A 23,529-nucleotide genomic window follows, 5' to 3' on the forward strand; every position below is an offset into this window, starting at 1 on the left:
GTAGCCGACTCATGTATGGTTTATTGGTAAATGTAACATGTACATGGGCCAACTTGACAATCTGAATGGTATAAGTAAGAGGTCAAGTTGCGAATTCTAAGTGTGTGGAAGTGTGTGGAATTAATGTGATCTTAAGACTAATTATTGTGGAAGTGAATTTGAAGGATGATCAAAGATCATTAAGGAGCAAAAGAGCCATATTTGATCAAGGAGGATCTAATGATGTTGAATAGAGACTTGTAGCCAAAAAATTTAGTTGCATCTTGTTTAGGTCAATTCATTGTTTCTTTCTAACCATTGTAGCAATGATTTCAAATCTCTTAACAGAGTTGGTTTAACAGCCATTTTATAAATCCTCTAACAAGGTAACGGTTCAGTTGAATTCTTCTAAAGACCTCTAGCAAGGCCACTCCTAACGAGGTGATTAAATCCTCTAATAGGGCTACACCTAACAGTGTGTATTGTAAACTTTAATAGGGTTGGCTCCTAATAGGGCTCACTTCAGAAGAGTGAAAAATCGGTGACTAGTTACTTGGTGGTTTTTCCCATATTGGGTTTCCACATTAAAACTAGTGTCTCTTGTGTTCATTCTATTTTCAATTGCATGCATGAATGCTTGAAGATAAGTAATAGTTTAATTTACTGAGTTACAGCATTTTTTTACTGAGTATTAGTAGTAACTAGATATTTAAGACATCTAAGGGATCTATGGATTAATTTTTGTGAGTAACTGATTCACCCCCCCTCTCAGTTACTCTACCTTTAATTACCACAATGTTTCCTATACAACATTAGATGCTCAAGTCTAAATTACTTGTTAGAATATTCATAACAATGAAAATTCATGTATCATATTGCAAATAATTGCAAAACATTGGTAGAGGATAAAGAAAGGTCATAGAAATCAATTTTAGATCACACCATCACCTTCCACAATTGGACCTATCATATAAGCTTTTGTCTCTCCCTCTAAAAGAATAGTCAGTGTAGTTTCTTGGATTACCACAAGGACCCTAACAATACCCATACTTCAAACTTGCAACATTTTAAAATCCTCAATACCTCTCATCTTTCAAATCCATTAGAAATTTGTAGGCACTTCCCAAGTGTTTGTTGTCAAAATCACTCCAAGTCCTTTTGGAAAGATACAAGGAATGCTCTTAATCATGCCACCTCCAATTATATGGGTGATACCTTCTACTCCTCCTCTATCCACCAATTATAGAACCTCCTTTGCATTTATTATAGTTGGATCCATCAATGCTTTTCCCAATGTAACTTGTAGATTTCCACTTACAAGGATTGGATCATTCAAAGATATAACCTTTTTCATAAAACCTTTTGGACAAGTTCAAATCCATTTAGAATGGATTACACTTGATAGAATCCCAATAAGAACATCACCAACTTCTATTTTCTTACAATCTATTATAACATCCTTCTTAAAGCACCAAAAACCTTAAACAAATAAGATCATATTCATCTTCTACATAAAATCATAGCATCTCTACAATCTAACCATCTAAAAGAGCATAAGCTAATTGTTGGAAACCATCCATAATTCTTTTACTAACCTTTTTAGCCAGGTCAACATAAAGATGACTAGTTGTAAAAGGGATTAAAAGAAGAATAAAATGGCCTTGTTCCAGATGTTACAATATCATTTGCACTCATAGATACCAGATCAACCTCATTTGTATCATGTATGCCAGTTTCAAATGCTAGCTTCAATTTGGTGCCAACTCCATTAATACAATGCTTGACACAAAAAAATCACCTTATCATATGTGGATAATGATATCTTATTGGTTCCTTCTTCACAACAAACCATTATCATTGACCCAAGACATACTCTAACTCTCTAAGGTGAAACATCAATGGTCTATCCATAGTATATGCTTACACCATCTAACCAAATGAAGTCTTAATAAATACATAAAATAATGAAATTTTTATCTTGATAAACATATATAATATATAATAGGTTATAGAATAGAAACTTTATAAAAGACAATTCATGGATTCCAAAAAAATTTGAAATAAGGGCCCCATCCGGTCACATGTACTTTAACAAGTAACTTACCATACTATATACATAAAATGCAAATCTGGGACTTTAGTCACTAAAATTTTAGCTTATTTTTCATCATGAGCATTTTATGGATAACTAATGTAAATACAACACTCACTAGGTAGACAACCATGAGGATATGAGTATGAAATTTGTCTCCTTTTTTGGTTTTGTTTAATTTGATTAATATTGGAAGTAGACATAAGAATCAAGAAATAAGTGGCTAGGATGACCAAAATATATTTTCCTTTTGATTTAGAAAGTGAACATAAACATTAAGTTATAAAGACCAGGATCACCAAAAAAAATCTTTCATACAAGAACATCAAACATGCTAGAGATTATTCTCATGATATGTAGTTTTGATTTTTGTGTCCATAATGATCCTTTATCATTCATGACCTAAGATGGGATATAGTTTTATCTACCCACTGTCACTTATACATTCACATCCTAGGTTATTTATTTGGATTAAAATAGAAATGAGAAATCACTAAAATAAACAAGGTACACATGTTCATCCAACACATGATGGAGGATCTCATAGTGGACACCCAATTTATTTGGACCCTTGGATCATTGGAACAAAATCAACAAGAAGAAACAAAGAAAAGATCATGCCCCATATCATCACTCCTCTAGTCAAGATAGACATTTTTAAATTTCTTGAAGGGGAATAGCAAGTGAAAAACAATACAAAAAAAATTCTAGTATAACTCAAGCATTGTCCAATTTTTGTTTTATGTTCATAAGTTTGATTCCTTGTTGTGTTTGATGTCCAATGTGTCAGTGTTCAAAACCCTTTAGTGGTTGGGAGATAGGTAATTGACTCAAATGGGATGACTAGTAACTAACATAAAGGATGACTTGACTTAGATGGTACAAGTTGATTGCCCCATGACTATAACATTGATCAGTTTCAATCCATGATGATTCTAGCATTATCATGAAAGTGATTCAAATCTATGTACAAGCTAAATTAGTAGATGAAGGCTATAAATGCATGAAAGCAAAGCACTTGAAAGTGGGAAAAATCATAAGCAAAGGAAAGTAGTAAATAGCCAAGAGACGCATTGATAGATGGAGCTTTGAAATGAGAGGCACTTGTTTACTAGGTTTTCACCTTCTTGGTAGAGATTCTAATTTTTCTACTAGTTTTTATGTTTGTTTGGTTTTCATAAAGGTACTTTTCTTCCTTTTTTCATTTTTTTTTTTTTGTTTTATTTTTTTAAAAAAAAATTTTGTATTCTTGATCTTTTGACATTTTTGATATTACCAAGGTGCCTATTGCTAGGTTCTCACTAGGATGATGATTTCTTTAGTACCTTTTTCCAAATTTTTATCATTCTTTTAAAACCTTTTCTTAATATACAAAAAGTTTCTCAAAATTCCAATTGTAGAATTTCTTTGGATGAAGGATACTAATAAGTTCCCAAAGTTGTTATCCTTCAATTGTTGATAACTAATATGAGCCAAACCTAAAGACTATAGTAACGATAAAATGACCAAGTGTTATGATACTGGTGGGTGGCCTTCGCTAGCACCTCAGAGTTTTAGTGCAATGGTTTATGCTATGTGGTATCAAAGACTCCACCTAGATTCAATTCTCAGAGTAGGTGGTAACACTAGCATTGTAGAGTTTGTTCAGGGCTCATATGGCCAAGCGAGGGTCCACTGTATGGGCACACATCTATCCTTGAGTCTTGATTGTAGAGTGTGGTGGGATGTTATGATCCTGGTGTGTGGCCTTTACTATCACCCCAAGGTTTTGGTGTAATGGTTTGTACCACCAAGCCAATTTTTTCTAAACCTACCCTTTTTTCATCTATCCTTTTAATTCTATGGATTTTCTATTGGAATGAGATCACCTACTTGAAATTCTCTAGGTTATACCTTCTTTTGTATCTTATAAACATTCTTTTTTGATATGATCTTAGGTGATAAAAATCCATTTGAAATGTTTAGTCTAGTAGTTCAAGCTCTTGTAACCTAGATATTCTATGATCATCATTAGTAATAAGACATCTTAAAGAAACCTACAGAGTGATAATATTGACCTTAATAGGTAGTACAACTTCTTCTCCATACACAAAAGCAAAGGGAATTACCCTAGTAGGTGTTCTAATAATTTTTTGATAAGCCCATAGAGTTAGATTCAGTTTAAGGTGTTAGTCCCTTCTAGATTTGTTAACTGTGTGATGTAGGATCTTCAATAGGGTCTTGTTTGATACCTTTTCTTGTCCATCTCCCTAAGGATAGTAAGTAGAAGACCAATGTTGTGCTATCTTGAACTTAGCATAGAGTTTCTTGAGATTATTATATTTAAACTATCCTCTATTATCCATGATAATTGAAGAGGGAATACCATACCTAAAAATGATATAGTTCAAGATAAACATTGCTACTTTTCTATGGCTTTAGTGAGAGGTACTTCCTTTACCCACTTTTTCAAGTAATTAGTTGATGTGATGGTGAACTTGTGTCCATTTAATGAAACACAAAAGTCTATCCTATAAGATCAAAGGCCCATTATTTAAATGGCCAAAGCATGATAAAATGTCTAAGCTCTATAGATGGAGCCCGGATCAGATTATCATGAAGTTAGCATTGCTTGTAAGATTTAGCCAATTTGATAGATTATTTTACTATTGTGGGCCAATAGTAACCCACTCTAAGTAATTTATGAGCTATTGTCAAGTAATTTAATTGGGATCCATAAATGTTATCAAGTACATTAACTACTATGTGTTTAGACTCATTGTGTTCTAGACACCTAAGTAGGGTTCCATCCATCCCTTGTCTATATAAGTCATTCTCTATGACTACATATAGTAAAGCATTTTAGATAAGGTTCTATTTCTCATTTTTAATAAGATTTTCAAAGATTATTTGTTCATGGAGATAGGAATAGATATGATAATAGTGAGATGAGTCATGTCCCATAATAGAATAGACCATCTAGGATTCAGGGGAATCATAGGTAGGATAGAATTATGTTTCCACAAAGAACTCATAACATAAATCATTCTTCAATATTTTTAACATTTATGCAGGAGTCTACATAGCATCAATTTCTTTGTGTTCAACTCTTGGAATCTATTGAAAATTAACATAGGGAATGTATTTATTTAGATCATCGACTATTCTCTTGTAAAGTAACAATTTTTCATCTTTTGTCTAGTAGATGTCATTCACTTGATTTATCACTAGTTGTGAATCCCCATAGATATACTATTAATTTAGTTTATATTCAATTTATATTATCATATGATTGATTAAGGCTTCATATTTTTCAATGTTATTAGTATCTTTTACACTTTGGGTAGAGAATACTATTCAGGCATGATAAACAGTGCTCCAACACTAGATCCTTGTTTCATAAAAGATAACTCAGAGAACATCTTCCATGTCTATTATGTAAGAAGCATGATAGACTCATTTGGGACTCAATACTCATGGTTCAATCATTGTGCAATGGTTCTTTTTTAGATGATTAGTAATTACTTTCCCTTTAATAAATTTTTGGTCAATGTATTCAATGTAAAACTTGCTAAGGATCATAACCTATTTAGCCAACATTCTTGTTAGCATTACTTTATTCAACAAATACTATAATGAATCAATCTTTATGGTTAGCCTGATAGAATGAGATAACATGTCGTTTCTTAATTTTTGATCTAAGTAAAGACTAAAACCAAGAAAAAATAATTTGGTGATAGTATACTTCATCTAATATGAGACCAGAGTTCTACTAATATAATTAATTTATCTCTCTTTCTTATTTTCATCTTCATATGCTAGAAGTGCCACCAGTGATGTAGAAGTTATATATATGTACAAGATTAGTTGGTTCTCCTGAATGATAGGTAATGTCAAAATTGGTGGATTTGAACTATATTATTTCTCCTAATTTAAGGTCTTTTTATAGTCCTCATTCCATTTACAGGTGACTCCATGCAATGTTTTGGTGAATGGTTGTGCCTTGTCTTCCAGCTATGATATGAAGTTTTTCATAAATTTTATCCTTCCTTGTAGCCCTCTCATTGACTAAAGTTTCAAGGTGGTTGTATGTCCATTATTACTTTTACTTTTTAAGGATCTACTTAAATTCCTTTAGATGATACAATGTAGCCCAATCATTTTATGGATGTGACTTCAAATGCACAATTCATTGGATTGAGTCTTAGACCAAATTATTCTATTTAGTCTAAGCTTGGACATAATCTTCTAGATGTGTCTTTCTTTCTATAGACTTAGCTAGAGTGTCATCTACGTAGTTATTGAGCAATCATTTTGCATGATGACAGTGGAAAAAATTCTTACATATTTCTCTCTTAAAAAATTGATCAATTAATTAACTCCAAGGTTCTGAATGGCTATTTTGAACAACTGGCTGGGTAGCTTAATTGAGGATAAATGTTTATGTTCACAAGGAGGCCTTTATTGGTATTTGTGAAGTTTGTAGTACTTGGAAAAAATGTGACCACAAACAAATGTATTTTGTATTTTCACATTTTATGATGAATGCAAATTTTCTAACCATACATCTATATGCATTCCTATTCTAACCAATTATTTGAAAGGAAAATTACTGAGATAGGGTAACAAGTAATTAAAGTAAATTTCTACAAATTAAATTCCTAAAAGGACATAAGTCATTGTAATAATGCATCTATGAATTAAATTTTCAAGAGGATTGAGTAGAAAATGAATGAAATTACGACAAGCACATCATAAACTCCACTGATACAATCTTCGAAGGAACTAATGAAAATTGGATGACATTTCATGATTCATAAAATTGTGCAACCAAAAAAAGTGCATGCACATGAGACATATCACTATGCAAAACTAGAAAGTGATCCTTTCTCTGATTCATTACAACATAGGAATCATGCTACCAAATATGACAAACACCAGAAACTAAATAATCACATGAGCATTAAAACCCAATAAGTCCATTGGCTCTATTTCTATTCATGAACATAAAATTCATAAAGGAAACACAAATTCCAACAAGAAATCATACACACAAAATGAGAGCACCAATAGCATAATGAATTTCAAAATATCGGCCTTTAATACATATTACAATATTGAACTTATAAGAAACCCTCTCCTTCATGTAATTTTTGGAGATAGGGATTTTCCTTGCAAAATGCATGCTAAAAACACTAATTTTAAGGAAACTATGTACAAACATACTCCTAACATGGTGTTAAGTAGGATGCACTATTATTTCTATTAATTAAAAGGTGCATGAGCCTTTATAATGACTTAAAACTGAACTACAAGAAGAAGATAAGAAGGAAAAGAACTTTAGATGGAACGCAAGCTTCTAGAAATTCTAAAAATAAGACCTAAGCCTTCTCCATATTTTTTTATCAATTAAACTACTATCAAACTCGCAAAAACATATTTTTGGTGCATCAAAATGCCCAAAAACTTAAACTGGCAATTAACTATTGGCACAACTACATGTCATCAAAAATCATCACACCTGCAAAGTTACACACCTGCACACCTTTGGGAAAAAAATTATTCCTCAACCAAATCTTCAAAATACAAATTTTTGGAGTTACACACCTATGCACCTCTAGGGTTCTCATGATCAAAATTAGCAAAAAAATTCTAAGCCCAAAATTCCAATTACCAACATTTGGATCTTATTGATTTTCAACCAAAATGATGTCTAGATGAGATGCCTTGAAATTTTGTATGGAAAAAGTGATTTATTGTGGATCTAGAAAATATAAATCTTGATATTTTTCCCTCAATTCCTCATGAAAATCATAACCTATTGTTGCATTGCAAAAAAGTCATCCATTTTGGAATCCAACTCCTTTATTGTCTCCTCGACCTTGAATATGCATCAAAATTCATCCTCGAAGGACACTACTTCAAAAGATGCTTGAATACTATACAACTATTTCCATCAATCATAAGTGTTTTCTAGATTCATCATCAAAAATCTCCATGCTAGCTATAGTATAGTATCTATCCACTTCTAACAACCAAGTGTGTGTTCTTCCCTGCATATCCTAGATATCTTCATACAAAGATAACATGACCTTGTTCCCAACCTATATCTTCTCAATCCAATCATTGATATTATATAATTCTTCTCTTGTATAAACAAATAATGCAATGTTATGTATCTTTGTCCCTTTATTTTCTTTAATACATCTAGATCATTAGTCTAGCTGGACACTTCATCCACTAACCCACAATCATAGTTGATCATAGTTGCTAACTTATTTGCATTATTTTGTATGCTATGTAACAAGTACATATTATCCTCTATAATTTTTAGTCCCTTTTATTTAGAACTAAGATACAATCTATTACAAGCATCAAAAAATGAGTCATTTGGTATAGAGGTCAAAGCTCATTTCTTAAGGGAACTCACTAGAGCAATCTCAAAGTGAGCTAGCTCAATGGGAATCACTACCTCTTTCACAAACTTCCATAGAATCTCATTATATTTCCTCAAAGCCTAGATCTTCTAATCACCTTGATCTAGCCGTGGAATACTTCTTGGAGATCTGCAGTCATTAAAAATTTGGTAGTGTCCTTAGTGAGATTCCCTAATACAATTTCTTGCATTAGGTAATCTCGTATGGTTACAACTTTTGGATCTCCATCAGGCACAAGAATGGATGTGTTCATAACTAAGTCCTTATGTTTGTTCTTCATTATGGAATCCATTTTATGTAAACCCTTCAAAGGGGTCACTATTCATTGCATAGCTTGTGTCAAAATCAATAGTCCTTCCTCAGGAGTCTTCATATACCTCCTCTTACAGGTTTCTACTACCTATTCTAGCTATGTCAAATTGGTTCCCATCATATACATGTATTGAATAGATTGTGTAGTCATCATTGATGCTGGTCCTTTTCCCTTATCTCTCCTCTCTGGGGTCATTTCCACTCTTTCTTATTCCACCGCAAGTGATGCAAAGAGCAAGAGAAAACTTAAGGAATAAGCCTACTAACAACCCTTCTTAGAGTTACACATGGAAGAAAAATATAAACAATGTTCACAAGGCATGATTCCAGACTTTTACATCTATGTAGTTAAGAAGCAACACATTTGAACATAAAGCTTGACAATTTGGCAATCACACTGATGTAATAATTAAAAGAAGTCCTTCAACATGCATGGTTGTAAGGTCTTCCAAGTTTCATTCATATACAATAAAATTACAATGTTAAGAATCTACATTCACATTTATCCTACTTCTCAACATCTCATATCATCTTATGCCCTTCTATCTTCTACCTCTTTTTCCCCTAACTATCTCTAACTAAGCTTATTATATAGCCAACTAAGCCACGAGTTGATTAATCAAGAATTTAATTACATTATGGGTCCAACCTAGGAAGAGTAAACCAAAATCAATGCCAAATGAAACATAAGATGATGTGAACTCAAAGGTAGATCCACACATGTCCTAGGAGTCATCTCCTAACTTCACAACATGTCACATTAACATAAGAAACCATGCCAAGAAAAATGACACACCTTGCTAGAAGGAAACATGCCAAAACAAAGACCACAAAGAATGGTTCACAAGTTGAGACATACAAATGATCAAGGTTTGTGCTCTTAAGAGGAAGATCAAGGATAGGTCCTCATCAACAAGTTAATTGCACATAACACGATACAAATAGTAGAAATAGCTACTTCATGATCAATAGACTAGTACACAAAACATGATATATTTTTTTTGATGCATGAATTCTCAAAGACCCACATCAAACACTTAGGGTTGATAAAGAACAGATGTCCACATCAAGCATTGCTTGTACTCTAACATAAAACATAAAGACCCAACTCAGCATGTGTAATCCATGAACTATCTTCAACTGGTTTATCTTTCCACTAAACTAGGTATTTCATGTAATCCTTTCCTCTGGTACTCTTGCTTACTCTGTTATTCAAAATATTTTCAATGTCTGCTTTCTACTTTCTAGGATAATCCAAGCTATTTTCATTCTCCTCTTCTAATTCATGGTACTTAAAGATATATATAATGTTTAATATAGGTGATATATCCATGCCCTCTAGTAAGTCTACTTCATAAGCATTTTCATTGTCAAACTTCTTCAAAAATTTACAAGGTCCAAACTTCTTCATTTTTAACTTAGTGTAGGTACCAACTAGAAACATATTCTTCTTCAAATAAATCATAATATCATCACCAACTTCAAAATATTTGTGTTTCTTCCTTTTATTAACTCTTTGTTTATACTTCTGATTATTGTCTTCCAAATTTCTTTTAACTTCCTCATGAAAAGTCTTCATGAAAACTATAAAGTCCTCAACTTCAGTAGTCCTTCTTGTCTTAGTAGGAAATTCTTTCAACTTTATGTTTCCTTTAGGATGAAATCTAGTAACAATTTCAAATGGTTTCCTCTTCGTACTTCTATTCATAGAATTATTGTATGAAAACTCTTCTTGTGCAAAAACTAAATCTCAATTAGCAGGCTTATCTCTGACCAAACATCTTAGTAAATTACCCAAACTTATGTTCACCGGTTCAGTTTATCCATATGTCTGAGGATGAAATGTAGAATTAAAGGTCAACTCTATAGTCATCTTCTTCCAAAGTGTTCTCCAAATACAACCAGTAAATTTAGTGTCTCTATCTCAAACAATAATCTTAGGCAAACCATGCAATCTTACTACTTCCTTGAAAAATAACTCAACTAAATCCAATGCATCAAAGGTCTTCTTGCAAGGTATAAAATGTTCCATCTTTTAAAATCTATCAACCACTACAAAAATCAAATCATTACCTCTCTGAGTTCTAGGCAATCCAAGAACAAAGTCCATGCTCACATCTTCCTAATGTCTATTAAGTATAAGTAAAGGTGAATACAATCCCACATTTTGACTAGTTCCTTTTGCTACTTGAAAAATTCTACAACTTCTAACCATTTTTTGTACATCCATGTATATCTATGGCCAAAAGTATCTTTCAAAAACTAGTTTAATACTCTTATCAATCCCAAAATGTCCAGCAAGTCCACCACTATGTTTTTCTTTTATTATGTTCTCTCTCATAGATCCTCTAGGTATGCATAACTAAATTCCTTTGAATAACATATCTTCTTGAATGAAATAATCAATCCATGTATCACTCACTATCTATTCCTTACAAACTTTCCAAGGTTCTCCAAAATCCAAATCCATCTCATACAAACACTTCAAGCCATCAAAGCCAAGTACTTTCAACTCTCATCTTTGTCAACAAATTCCTTTTTTTGCTCAATGGATCAGCAACTTTTTTTAATTATCCACTCTTGTGTTTCAATGAAAAGGATAGATTATGCAAGAACTAAACCCACTTCATATGTCTTTGATTCAACTTATTCTAACTTTCCAAATATTGTAAAGCTTTATGGTTAGTGTACAATACAAAATCTTTGGGCATCAGATAATGTCTCCATTTCTTCAAAGCTTTAAAAATAGCATAGAATTATTGATCATAAACTAAATATTTTCTCTTGGCATCATTCAATTTCTCACTAAAGAAAGAAAAAAGTCTTCCCTCTTGAAAAACTTGAAAAACTTTGACAAGTAGGAGATAATTTCCATAGCAAGCCAAATTCTAATATTGCTATCAAGATTTAATTGTGTTGATTTTGAGTCAAACTCATTGACCCATGTTTCATGAGTAGTGATTTAACATGAATCCATCTCTCATGAGAATAAATGGAACACATATCACTCATTAGATCTAGGTGATGTCATAGAGGTGAAGCACTAGGACTTCCTCGAAGGTCACCCATCCTAGTACTACTCCAGCTTGAGCATACTTAACTATGAAGTTCCCTCCATGGTTAAACCCATTCTACTTGTGACATAATTTGAAAAAACTTCACCAAGTGTTGTGCCTTATGAACCATTCATTAGAAAGCCCCTTAAGCTCATCAATTGACAAGTAGGAGATAATTTCCACAGTAAGTCAAATTGTGATATTGCTATCAGGATTTAACTATGTTAATTTTGAGTCAAACTCATTGACCCATGTTTCAGGAGTAGTGATTCAACATGAATCCATATCTCATGAGAATAAATTGAGCACTTAGGACTCATTGGATCTAGGTGATGCTAACAGATGTGAAGCATCAAGACTTCTCGAGAGGTCACCCATACTAGTGTTACTCTAGGTTGAGCATGCTTAACTATGGAGTTCCCTCCATGGTTAAACCCACTCTATTTTCAACATCACTTGAAAAACCTTCACCAAGTGTTGTGCCTTGTGAACCATTCATTAGAAATCCCCTTAAGCTCATCAATTGATAAGTAGGATATGATTTCCATAACAAGTCAAATTGTGATATTCTTATCAGGATCAACTTTGTTGATTTTGAGTCAAACTTATTGAACCATGTTTCATGACTAGTGATTCAACATAAATGCATCTCTCATGAGAATAAATGGATCACTTAGCACTCATTGGATCTAGGCGATGCTCATAGAGGTGAAGCACCGGGACTTCCTAGGAGGTCACCCATCCCAGCACTACTCTAGCTTGAGTGTGCTTAACTACGAAGTTCCCTCCATGGTTAAACCAACTTGGCTTTCAACCTCATTCTCTTAAGCTCATAAATTGATAAGTAGGAGATAATTTCCACAATAAGTCAAATTGTGATATTTCTATCAAGATTTAACTATGTTGATTTTGAGTCAAACTCATTGACAAATGTTTTATGAGTAGTGATTCAACATGAATCTATCTCTCATGAGAATAAATAGAGCACTTAGAACTCATTAGATCTAGGTTATGCTCACAAAGGTGAAGCATAGGGACTTCCCAAGATGTCACCCATTCTAGTACTACTCTATCTTGAGTGCACTTAACTACAGAGTTCACTCCATGGTTGAATCCACTATGCTTGCCTAGAAAGTTCTAGTGCTTCACCACTATGAGCATCACCTAGATCCAATGAGTGCTAAGTGCTCCATTTATTCTCATGACAGATGGATTTGTGTTGAATCACTACTCATAAAACATGGGTCAATGAGTTTGACTCAAAATCAACACAGTTAAATCCTAATAGCAATATCACAATTTGAAAAACTTTACTAAAATTAGGCAAATCAAGGGTAGTTAATTATGCAATCTTTTGTCTCAATGTTTCAAAACTCTTTTGTGCACCATGTGTCCATTTTAAATCCCTTTTGTCTCCTCTCATAGTCTCATTCATAGCATTACAAATAGAGCTAAAATTCAAGATAAACTTCTTATTAAAATTTTCCAATCCATGAAATGACCTTACCTCTCCAACATTCTCTGGTGTAGGCCAATCCATAATTACTCTCACCTTTTCAGGGTCCATCTTCAATCCATCAATTGAAATTGCAAAACTGCAAAACTGAGATATACAATCTCTTCTTTTATAAATGAACATTTGTTCAGATTAATTAACAACTTTTCCTCTTTCAATCTCTACAATATGTGTTTGATATGTTCAAGGTGATCTTTCTTACTTTTACTAAATATTAAAATTTCATCAAGGTATACAATCACAAACTCACCCACGAAACTTTTCAAAACTTCATTTTTCAGCCTCATGAAAGGACTAGGTGCATTAGTTATACCAAAAGGCATAACCAATCATTCATACAAACCTTCAGTAGCCTTAAAAGTAGTTGTCCATTCATCTCCTTCTCTGATTCTAATCTGATGATATCCACTTTTCAAATCAATCTTTGTAAAATATTTTGCTCCCCTCAAACTATCCATTATGTCATCCATCCTAGGAAAAGGAAATATGTATTTTACTATTGTCTTGTTTATAGCTCTAGAATTAGTGCATATTCTCAATTCCCCATTCTCCTTGGGTGCTTATATTGCACTTACATAACATGGACTCAAACTTTCTCTAATTAATCCTTTCTCCAGTAATTCTTGCACTTGTTTATTCATCTCAATCTTTTGAACAAGTGTTAACCTATGTGGTGCTTTATTAGGTAAACTAGCTCCAAATATCAAATCCATACAATGACTTATACTTCTCATAGGAGGCAAACCATTAGGTACATTATTAGAAATGATGTCATAAAATTTTATCAAAAAATGTTTAATCTCAAGTGCATGTTCTAATTCATCTTGTTTCTTCATTTTTCTTGGAATCAAAGCATGGAAAATATTATGTTCTTTCATTTCTCTTACAAACTTATTATCCTTAACTAAACATACTCTGACTATATTACAATGATTTTCACCCAAATTTTCTACCGTAGGCAACAATATTTGTTTCTTTTCATCCACCCAAATAGTATATCAATTCAATCTACCATCATGCAAATCTTTTCTATCATACTACCAAGGTCTACCCAAAAGAATATGACAATAATCCATAGGCATAATATCACAAAAGACTTCATCAAGATAATTCCTAATTTTAAATTTGACAAGGCATTGTTCACTTACAAGTAATTTATGGTCCTTCTGGATCCAATAAACATGGTAAGGCTTAGGATGTCTCAATCTCTGAAATTGAAATTTGATAACCAGCTCTTTTTATGAAAAATATTCATAAATTTCACTATTAATGATTACCTTGCAGCATTTTCCATCTATCTTACATTTGATCTTAAATAAACTTCATCTTAAAATAAGTTTGTCATCAATTTCCCCATTCCACAAGACTCTTATTATCATCAAGTTCTCTCCTTTCTTAGGTTCATTAGATGTTTTGTCAACTTCTTCACAAGACAAAGTGTTTCGACTATTACCTCCATCTTTATTTTTAGAATTAGTACATTCAAAAGCTCTATGCCCTTCCTCTCCATATTTGTAACAAGTACCCTTAAACCAAAATCTTTCTTCCCTTTTTCCATTTTTTTTACTCCTAGAGTAACCAGTATAATTTCCTCTAAAGTAATTACCTCTTTTTCTAGCAAGTTCATCCTTCCATCCTTTATCTTGTATTGTATTGTCAAAACTACTACTCTCTCCATAAGTTTTGCCTCTAGTTCTCTAAAATCTACCACATCTTCCTCTATGTCTTTGATCATGTTTCTTTTTCAGTATTTCTTCAACCTTCAAAGTAAATTAATATGTTTCCTCCACACTATCCATTTTAACATAGTTGATCTCATCTTGAATTGATATTCTCAAGCCATTTAGGTATCTAACTACCTTTTCCACTTCATCATCCACATGTCCAAATTTAATAACTAGTTTATAAAATTCCTCAGTATATTCCTTCACACTCATGTCTGTTTGTCTTAAATTTTTCATCTTTCTCAACAAAATAACCTAGTAATTTGTTGGGAGAAACTTCTTCTTCATTTTTCCAAGCATTTCAATCCATGTCTTGATCTTTTCATTTCATATTTTCTATCTATTAGTTTTCAAACTAATGAAGGGTGCTCCCCTTAATACCATAAACACATAACAAAAATAAAGAAACAATAGCAAATGCAAGAGAAAAATATAGACTTCATATTATCACCACAAATGTGGAATTATAGAAGTCACAAGTACAATATACTAACCCACAAGGGCATCTTCATTACATTAATCTACAAGACTGAGCTACAAACTACACCCAGATTTGTTCTAGACAATGTATGGGCCTTTCTTAAATATGCAATTTTATGTTGCCCAAGAAGGTTCTAGACATTGAAACTTAATACTTAGGGCTGACAAACACTACAATACATATAGAGTTGGCCAAATACATCTTTGACAATTATTTTAGAAATTTTAGGTAGCCCAACTTTGGAAGGCCATAACTCTCAAACCATTACTCTAATTGGCTATTATAACCACTTTTCAAAAATGCCAACTCCTAGTCTATAGTAACCACAATGTCTAAGCTAGTCCTTATTAAAATAGAAAAGATTGAAAATAAAATTTTTTTGGGTGATGCAAGATTGCTCTTACACCCAGGATGCTCCTACATCAGACACTCGAAGTAATTTAAGAAGTGACTACGTCACATCTTAGGTGTTCAGAGGAAAACCAACACTATTAACCTCCTCTCTTGATATCCATGATGAATCATCTACTATCCTCCCTTTCCATTTGACTAGGTATTCCTCATAAGTTTTTTTCCTTATACTTTTTCCAACAGGATTGTCCAATATCTCCTCAATCTTCTTTGTAGCCAAACTAGCTGTTGGAATACTCCATTGGGGTTCTACAACTTCATCTCTATCACCTCCTTCATAATACTCTATTAAATTTGAATATTAAATATTGGTGAAATATTAAATTTAGTGGGAAACTCTACTTCATAAGCATTTCCAAAATCATGCCTTTTCACTATGATGCACAATCCAAACTCCTTCACCTTCAACTTATTATATGTACCCACTAAAAAATGCTCCTTTCTGAAATGAACCATGACTTCATCTCCAATCTAAAATTCCATATGACTCCTTTTCATGTCTTCCTTGGCCTTATACTATGTATTCATCTTTATAATGTGCTTCCTCACCTCCTTGTGGATTTTCCTCAAATATTCAACAAATTCTTTTGCTTTAGCACTACTTATCTCTCCCTTATCCAACTGTTGCAATTCAGAAGCATTTCTGGGACTACTCCCATATACAATATGGAATGATGATTTACAAGTATTCTTGTTGACATAATTATTATGTACAAATTATGTCTGTGGTAAAATCAAATCCCATCCTTTCATCTTGTCTCCAACTAAACATTTAAGCAAATTTCCCAAACTCCTATTCATCACTTTTGTTCATCCATTAGTCTGTGGATCATGTGATGAACTAAAAATAAAATCTTTCTTCAACTTCTTCCATAATGTATGCCATAAATATACCAAAAAAATGGTATCTATATTTGAAACTATACTCTTTGACGGACCATGTAGTCTCACCACTTCTCTGAAAAACAACTCTACTACATGAACAGCATCACTAGTTTTCTTGCAAGGAATAAAATGTGCCATCTTTGAAAACCTGTCAACCACTACAAAAATAGAATCATGCCCTCATTGATTACATGGTAATCCAAGAAAAAAATCCATAGTGACATCCTCCCATGGCTTCTTTGGTATAGGTAATGGTTGATACAACCTTGTATTCTGTTTCCCTCCTTTAATCATCTAACATACTTTGCAACTTTGTATAAACTTCTTGACATCTTGCTGCAACTGTGGCTAGTAATAATTCTCAGCAACCAAAGCTATGGTTTTATCTCTACCAAATGTCTATCCAATCCTCCACTATGCTTCTCCTTGATGTGATTCTCTCTCATTGAACTTTTGGGAATGCACAACTAGCTTCCTTTGAATAGCATACTATCCTAGATCTTCAAATCCAACCACTTTTTCATGTTAAGTGTAACAGGTTCCGTACAAGGCTTCCACACTTCACCAAAATTAGGATCATTTGGATACAAATTAATGAGTTCCTTGAACCCAACCGTCTCAGTTTACTTTTTTGTCAACAAAAGTTATCTTTTTCTAAGAGCATCTACAACTCTATTAGATATCCTAGCCTTATGTTTCAAAAAAAAATGTATAACTCTACAAAAACTCAACCCACTTCAAATTCCTTTGGTTCATTTTTTCTTGAATATTTAAATATTGCAAAGCTTGATGATCAGTATACAAAACAAACTCCTTAGGAAGAAGATAGTATCTCCACTTCTTCAATGCTTGAACTATAGTGTAAAATTCTTAATCATAAATAGAATTTTTTCTTTTTGCATCATTCAACTTCTCACTAAAATATGCAATAGGTCTATCTTCTTGTCTCCAAACAGCTCCTATTGTAGTACCACTAGCATCACAATCTACTTGAAACACCTTGTTAAAATTTGGAAGTGCTAAAATAGGTTGCTCGGTAACTTTCTATTTTAACATATTAAAACTCTTATCTACTCCTACAGTCCACTTAAATTCTTTCCTAACCCCTCTCATTGTTTTAGTCAAGGGTCTACAAATACTGCTAAAACCTCTTATGAACTTTCTATAAAAACTAGATAGTTTATGAAAATATCTTACCTCTGTCGCACTCTTTGGAGTAGGTCATTCAAGGATAGCCTTCACTTTCTCTGGGTCCATTTTGAGACTCCAAATCTTAGGTACACCAACTCCTAGTTACAAGACTACACTTATTTAGGTTTATCAGCAACTTTTCTTCCCTCAGCTTAACAAACACCTTGCAAATATAAATCAAATGCTCCTTTAATGTCTTACTAAATATCAAAATATCATCTAGGTAAACAACAACAAACTTACCTAGAAACTCCTCTAGTACCTCATTCATAAGTTGCATGAAAGTGCTCAGTGTATTGGTTAGCCCAAAAGGCATGACTAACCACTTGTATAGTTATTCTTTTTTCTTGAAAGAATTCTTCCACTCATCACCTTCTAATATAAGGGTACCCACTCTTCAAATATATCTTTGTGAAATACTCAACTCTACTCAAATAGTCCATAACATTATCCATCCTTGGCAATAAAAATCTATACTTGATTGTGATCTTGTTGATAGCACAAGAATCTGTGCACATCCTCCATTCCCCATTCTTTTTTGGTGCTAATATGGATGGTATGTCAGATGGACTCAAACTTTCTTTAATTAACCCCTTTTGCAACAACTGATGAACTTGTCTATTCAATTCTTCAATTTTTGATGGTGTCATTTTGTGTGCTACCTTGTTTGGAAAAATGGCTCCTAAAACCAAATCCATCTAGTGACTAATCTTCCACATTAGGGGTAATCCATCAAGTACATTATCTACTACAACATCAAAAAACTCTCCCAACATATCTACAACTTTTGTAAGTACCTCCTCTACTTCTTCTTTACTATGTTTTGTAATTATAGAAAAACACATATTCCCATGCTTCATACCTTTGAGAAACTCTTTTCCATCAAAAAAATATATTTTGGTAGCACTACATAACTTTTCTTCTTTATCCTTCAATGGCTTCAACTTATGCTTCACTCCATCCTTCGTCAAAGTGTAGGTATTTTCTCACCCATCATGTACAACATGCATATCAAACTACCATGACCTACCTAGAATAATATGACATATGTCCATAGGTATGATATCACAAAGTACCTCATCCTAGTAGCCTTCAATATTGAACTTCATTGAGCACTGCTCATTGACCATGACCTTGTGGTCATCTTGCACTCAAGAAATATAGTATGGATGTAGGTGTTTCTATCTCTTTAACTTCAACTTTGTGACCATCATTTCTAACACCAAATTTTTAGTACTTCCACCATTAATGATCACATCACAATACTGATCTTCACATTTGAACCTTGCGCAAAACAAGCTCCTTCTTTGATTAGGTTCATTGTCACCACTCAACAAGACTCTTATGTTAACTAGTGTGGAGCCATCCTTTTGCATTATGCTTAATGGTAGGAATCCTTTCGAACTCCTCTCTTGAAAAGCTAATTTGGGATCAACTCCAAGGTTTCGAGTGATCTTGCAACCTATTGGAATCCACTCAGTAGAAGATAAATGTGAGTATTCATGAGGAGGCCTTTGTTGGTTTGACCAATTTTGGATGAGATGTTGAACCTGCTTGCTATCTCAAAAGAGTAAAAATACAAAAAGAAATATATTTTTGTATTTTTTTTGTTTACAATGAATGCAATTTTAACTATGCAACTATATGAATTCCTAAATTAACCAAGTGTTTGTAAAGAGAATAACAAAGATAGAGTAATAAGAAGTTTAAGCAAATTACTTAAAAAGTAAATCCCTAATAGATATAATCCATGGAAACAACACGTTTTCAAGTTTAGCCTTTGAAATGATTGGTAAGTAACCAATGAAAATAGGAATAGTGCTTCCTTAATTCTAAAGATGCAATCGTCGATGGGAATTTAGTAACTGTAAGATGTTTAACTTTTCATCAGATCACAAGGCCATAGAAAGTGCACTCATGTGAGACAAAAAGCTATGTAGGAACAATAGGTGATCTCTTCTCCAACTAAGTATGTTAGTAGAATTTGTAAACACGTGGTAAATAATAGAATTAAAAGATTGCACAATCAAATCAGTACAAAAAAAACCATTAACTCCATTACACTCCATGAATATACATCCACAAAATATACCACACTCTAGAAAGAATCACTACACTCAAAATGAAAGCACCAACAACATATATTATTGCATCAAAATAATGGCCTAGAATACATATTTAATTCCTTAATTTATAGGAAATCTTCTCCTCAATCTGTGTTGAGAGTGAGAGATCTCTTCATGCAAATATATGCTTCTAAACTAATAAAGCAAATCTATTTATGTTCAAATTGACTCTCTAAATGGTGCTAAGTAGGACTCTACCCTTGTTTATATCATTTAATGGGTGCATGAGCCTTTACATTTCTTAGAATAAAGAAAGCATGAGAAAATAAGAAGAAGAAAGCCATTAGATGATGTAGGAGTCTCTAGAGATGCCAAAAATAGAAGCTTAACCTTCTCTAGATGTTTTTAGGAGTTGAACTACTACCAGAATGCATTTTTGGTGCATGGAAAGCTCTAAATTTAGAACTAAATTTGGAACTAATAGTTAACTATTAGTGCACCTTGGGCTTCTTCAAAAAAAAATGGTGCACCTTTGGAGAAGCACACCTTGCACACCTTTGGAGGGGTTCACCTTAGTGATAGGACTCAAGAAATGCAAAATTTTCCCAAGTGTCAAAACTAAAATTCTAGCTTTTAGGTTTTGTTCCCCTTTATACCAAAGCTATGTTTAGATGTTTTCTCTTGAATTTCTCTATTATCTCCATTGCTTGGGTTACATTTGGAAAGTATAAAGCGTTATACTTATCTTTTGCTACTTTTTGATAGTTGCCCACTTCTATGCAAGTCTCCACAAATTCTTCAAGCTTTACATACAATTCTAGTAATGCCTCATATGTCTTAAATTCTTTTCTAATGTCTTCATCAGTCAAAGATTCTTCAAAGATATTTTCAAACTATTTGATGACTATTTGTACTAGCAGGAGTTTATTTCTTGACTCGTCTTTAAAAATATCAAGGCACACATCACTATAATACTTCTTTACTTCCAAAATTTACTCTTGGGTTTCATCCTTGAGCTTATGAATATTTTCATGTAATGTCTCCATTTATTTATTACCATCTACAATCTTTTCAATCCAATCATCTATTTTATCAAACTTATCCCCCATATATACATCCATCAACATATGATAGCTCTAACCTTTTATTGACTACAACACTTGAAGGTCATTTCCCTAGGTATATACCTTGTCCATCAATCCAAAATCTTGGTTCAAAATAGCAACCAATTTCTCTACATTATTTTACATTTGGTTTGATAACTTAAGGTTCCCCTATATTATCTGCACACCCTTTTCCTGAAAAAATTCTTTCCATAACTGACAAGCCTTCAAAAATGGATCCACCTGTATCACTCCCCTCTCTTTATATCTCTTCTCTAAAGCTTCTCCAAGGGTGAACTCTAGATTATCTAGGGTAGTAGGACCAATCACTTCATGCAAATAGCCTCTTAGAAGCACATTCTATTTTTGGAGCCTCAACTATTCAGACTCATCTTTTTCCAAGTGGTTAAAAACTTCTTTTATTCCTGTTGTGACCATCAATTTAGCTTTGTCCACAGTTGGCTTTCCTAGCAAGACCTCTTTAATCTAATAATATTTTCTAGTTAGATCTTTAGTATTTTCATGTAGAGGAGGGATGGAAATGTGAGCAAACAAGTCCTAATTTTGATTCCTCATAATAAAGGCCAATGTTTGTGCATCACTCATAGGTAACTTAGGTTTCTTCAAGGCTTCAACTAATTCTTTTGTTCCCTCCTCATCACTACAATATGGTTGCCTTTTATTTGTAATCATCACCTCTTTATTCAACCATCTTGGAGTAGTTTCTATTGGGGACTTATACTTAGATGAAGAGGGGGTATGTTCTACAAGACCCTTTCCCTTATCACTCCTCTCCAAAGTCCTTTCTTTCTATGAAGGATCTACATCAAGAATATTTGCATCTATTGAGTCCACATTCCTTGTCTCTATATCTTGGGACATTTACTTAGATTCTTCAGATATATATATATATATATATATATATATATCTATATATATATATATATATATATGTATATATATATATATATATGTATATATATGTATATATATATATATATGTATATGTATATATATATATATATGTATATATATATACATATATATACATATATATATATATATACATATATATATATATATATATATATCCCTATTTTGATACTTCATCAGCAGGTCTTTGTTGCGGCTCTTCTTCCTACACTAGTTGCACTTGTTCTTCATTGACTAGAGGGGGAGGAGCGGTTGAACCTTTATCCAAGAAAAATTAATCTTGACTTGGTGAATGTAGGGAACCTTGAAGTCCTTGTGTTTGAGGTGGTGATTGACTCCAATCCCCTTCTAAAGGTTTATTTGTTGGTGTGTCACTTATCTTATCACCAACAAGTTTAGTGCCCATAGGCATGAAGTCAAAATGTGACATACTAAATTCATTATTTCCTTGATTCTCTTGCTCTTCAATACATTATTGTAGCTCATCCTTCAAGTAGTAACTTGAACAAGTTGTGTAGGAATGGATGGTGGTGTTACAGTGGAGCTCGTTCTCAACTCTTCCTCTATGGCCCTAGCAAGATGAGTCCTTTGACTCAAGGGAAGGCCATCCTCTTCATCTTCTTCATCCTCTTCGGGGATGGTTTCTAGAACTAAGGGAATAGGAATAACCCTTCTTATCACCTTTTGTCTCTTAGTTCTTCTTACTAGAGTCTTTTTATTCTTAGCTTTCTTAGCTACTGATGGGGAAGCCTCTTGACTAGGCAAAGACACTTCTTGTGCTCTTTCTTCTTATCCTTGCACTTGTTCTGACAGTGGTCCTTGTGGATTATCCTCAACTTGAGTAGCTTCTACATTTCCTAGCTCTTTATTCTCAAGGGCTTGAGTTGCCTCCTAGGCTTGAGTTCCTTTAGCTTTGGGCTTAGCTTGTTGAGGAGAATCCCTCTTCCTCTTATTCTTTTCTTTATGTGCCTTAAAGTATCCAACTTCCCTATCATATTGATACAACATTTTTGGCCTAATTGGAGATTGGATTGTGAATCTTGGTACTATAACTTTTACCCCTCTTCCCTTTACTGGGTAGGTTGTGACCTATAAGATAATTGTTTATGGAACTAGGTTCAACTTGACAAGCTTCTTGATTCAATATTTGGTTAATTAGATAATATGTCTTGCCCTATAGTTGATATCTACATTCTCCTCCCTAACAATCTTTGCATTCACGATCGGTAAATCAAATATCTTATCTTAATTGTACAAAGGATCTAAGACCTCTTCTGTGTCTTGTTGAACCAATTTCAATGGGACCTTAACCTTAAAGACCTTCTCCACTAGATAAAGAGTCATCATACAATAATCCTAGATTT

At 33.1% G+C, this 23,529-nt stretch overlaps 1 pseudogene; it reads right to left on the minus strand.

The window, feature by feature from the left end:
- Positions 1-910: 910 nt before the first annotated feature.
- The window catches only part of LOC149543101 (phosphoribosylformylglycinamidine cyclo-ligase, chloroplastic pseudogene), a 65,182-nt pseudogene continuing 42,563 nt past the window's right edge, over positions 911-23,529 (minus strand).

This window comes from Cupressus sempervirens, chromosome 8 (genome assembly GCF_028749045.1).
Source record: "Cupressus sempervirens isolate cs-2001-9-10 chromosome 8, ASM2874904v1, whole genome shotgun sequence".
In the NCBI taxonomy this organism is placed as follows: Eukaryota; Viridiplantae; Streptophyta; class Pinopsida; order Cupressales; family Cupressaceae; genus Cupressus; species Cupressus sempervirens.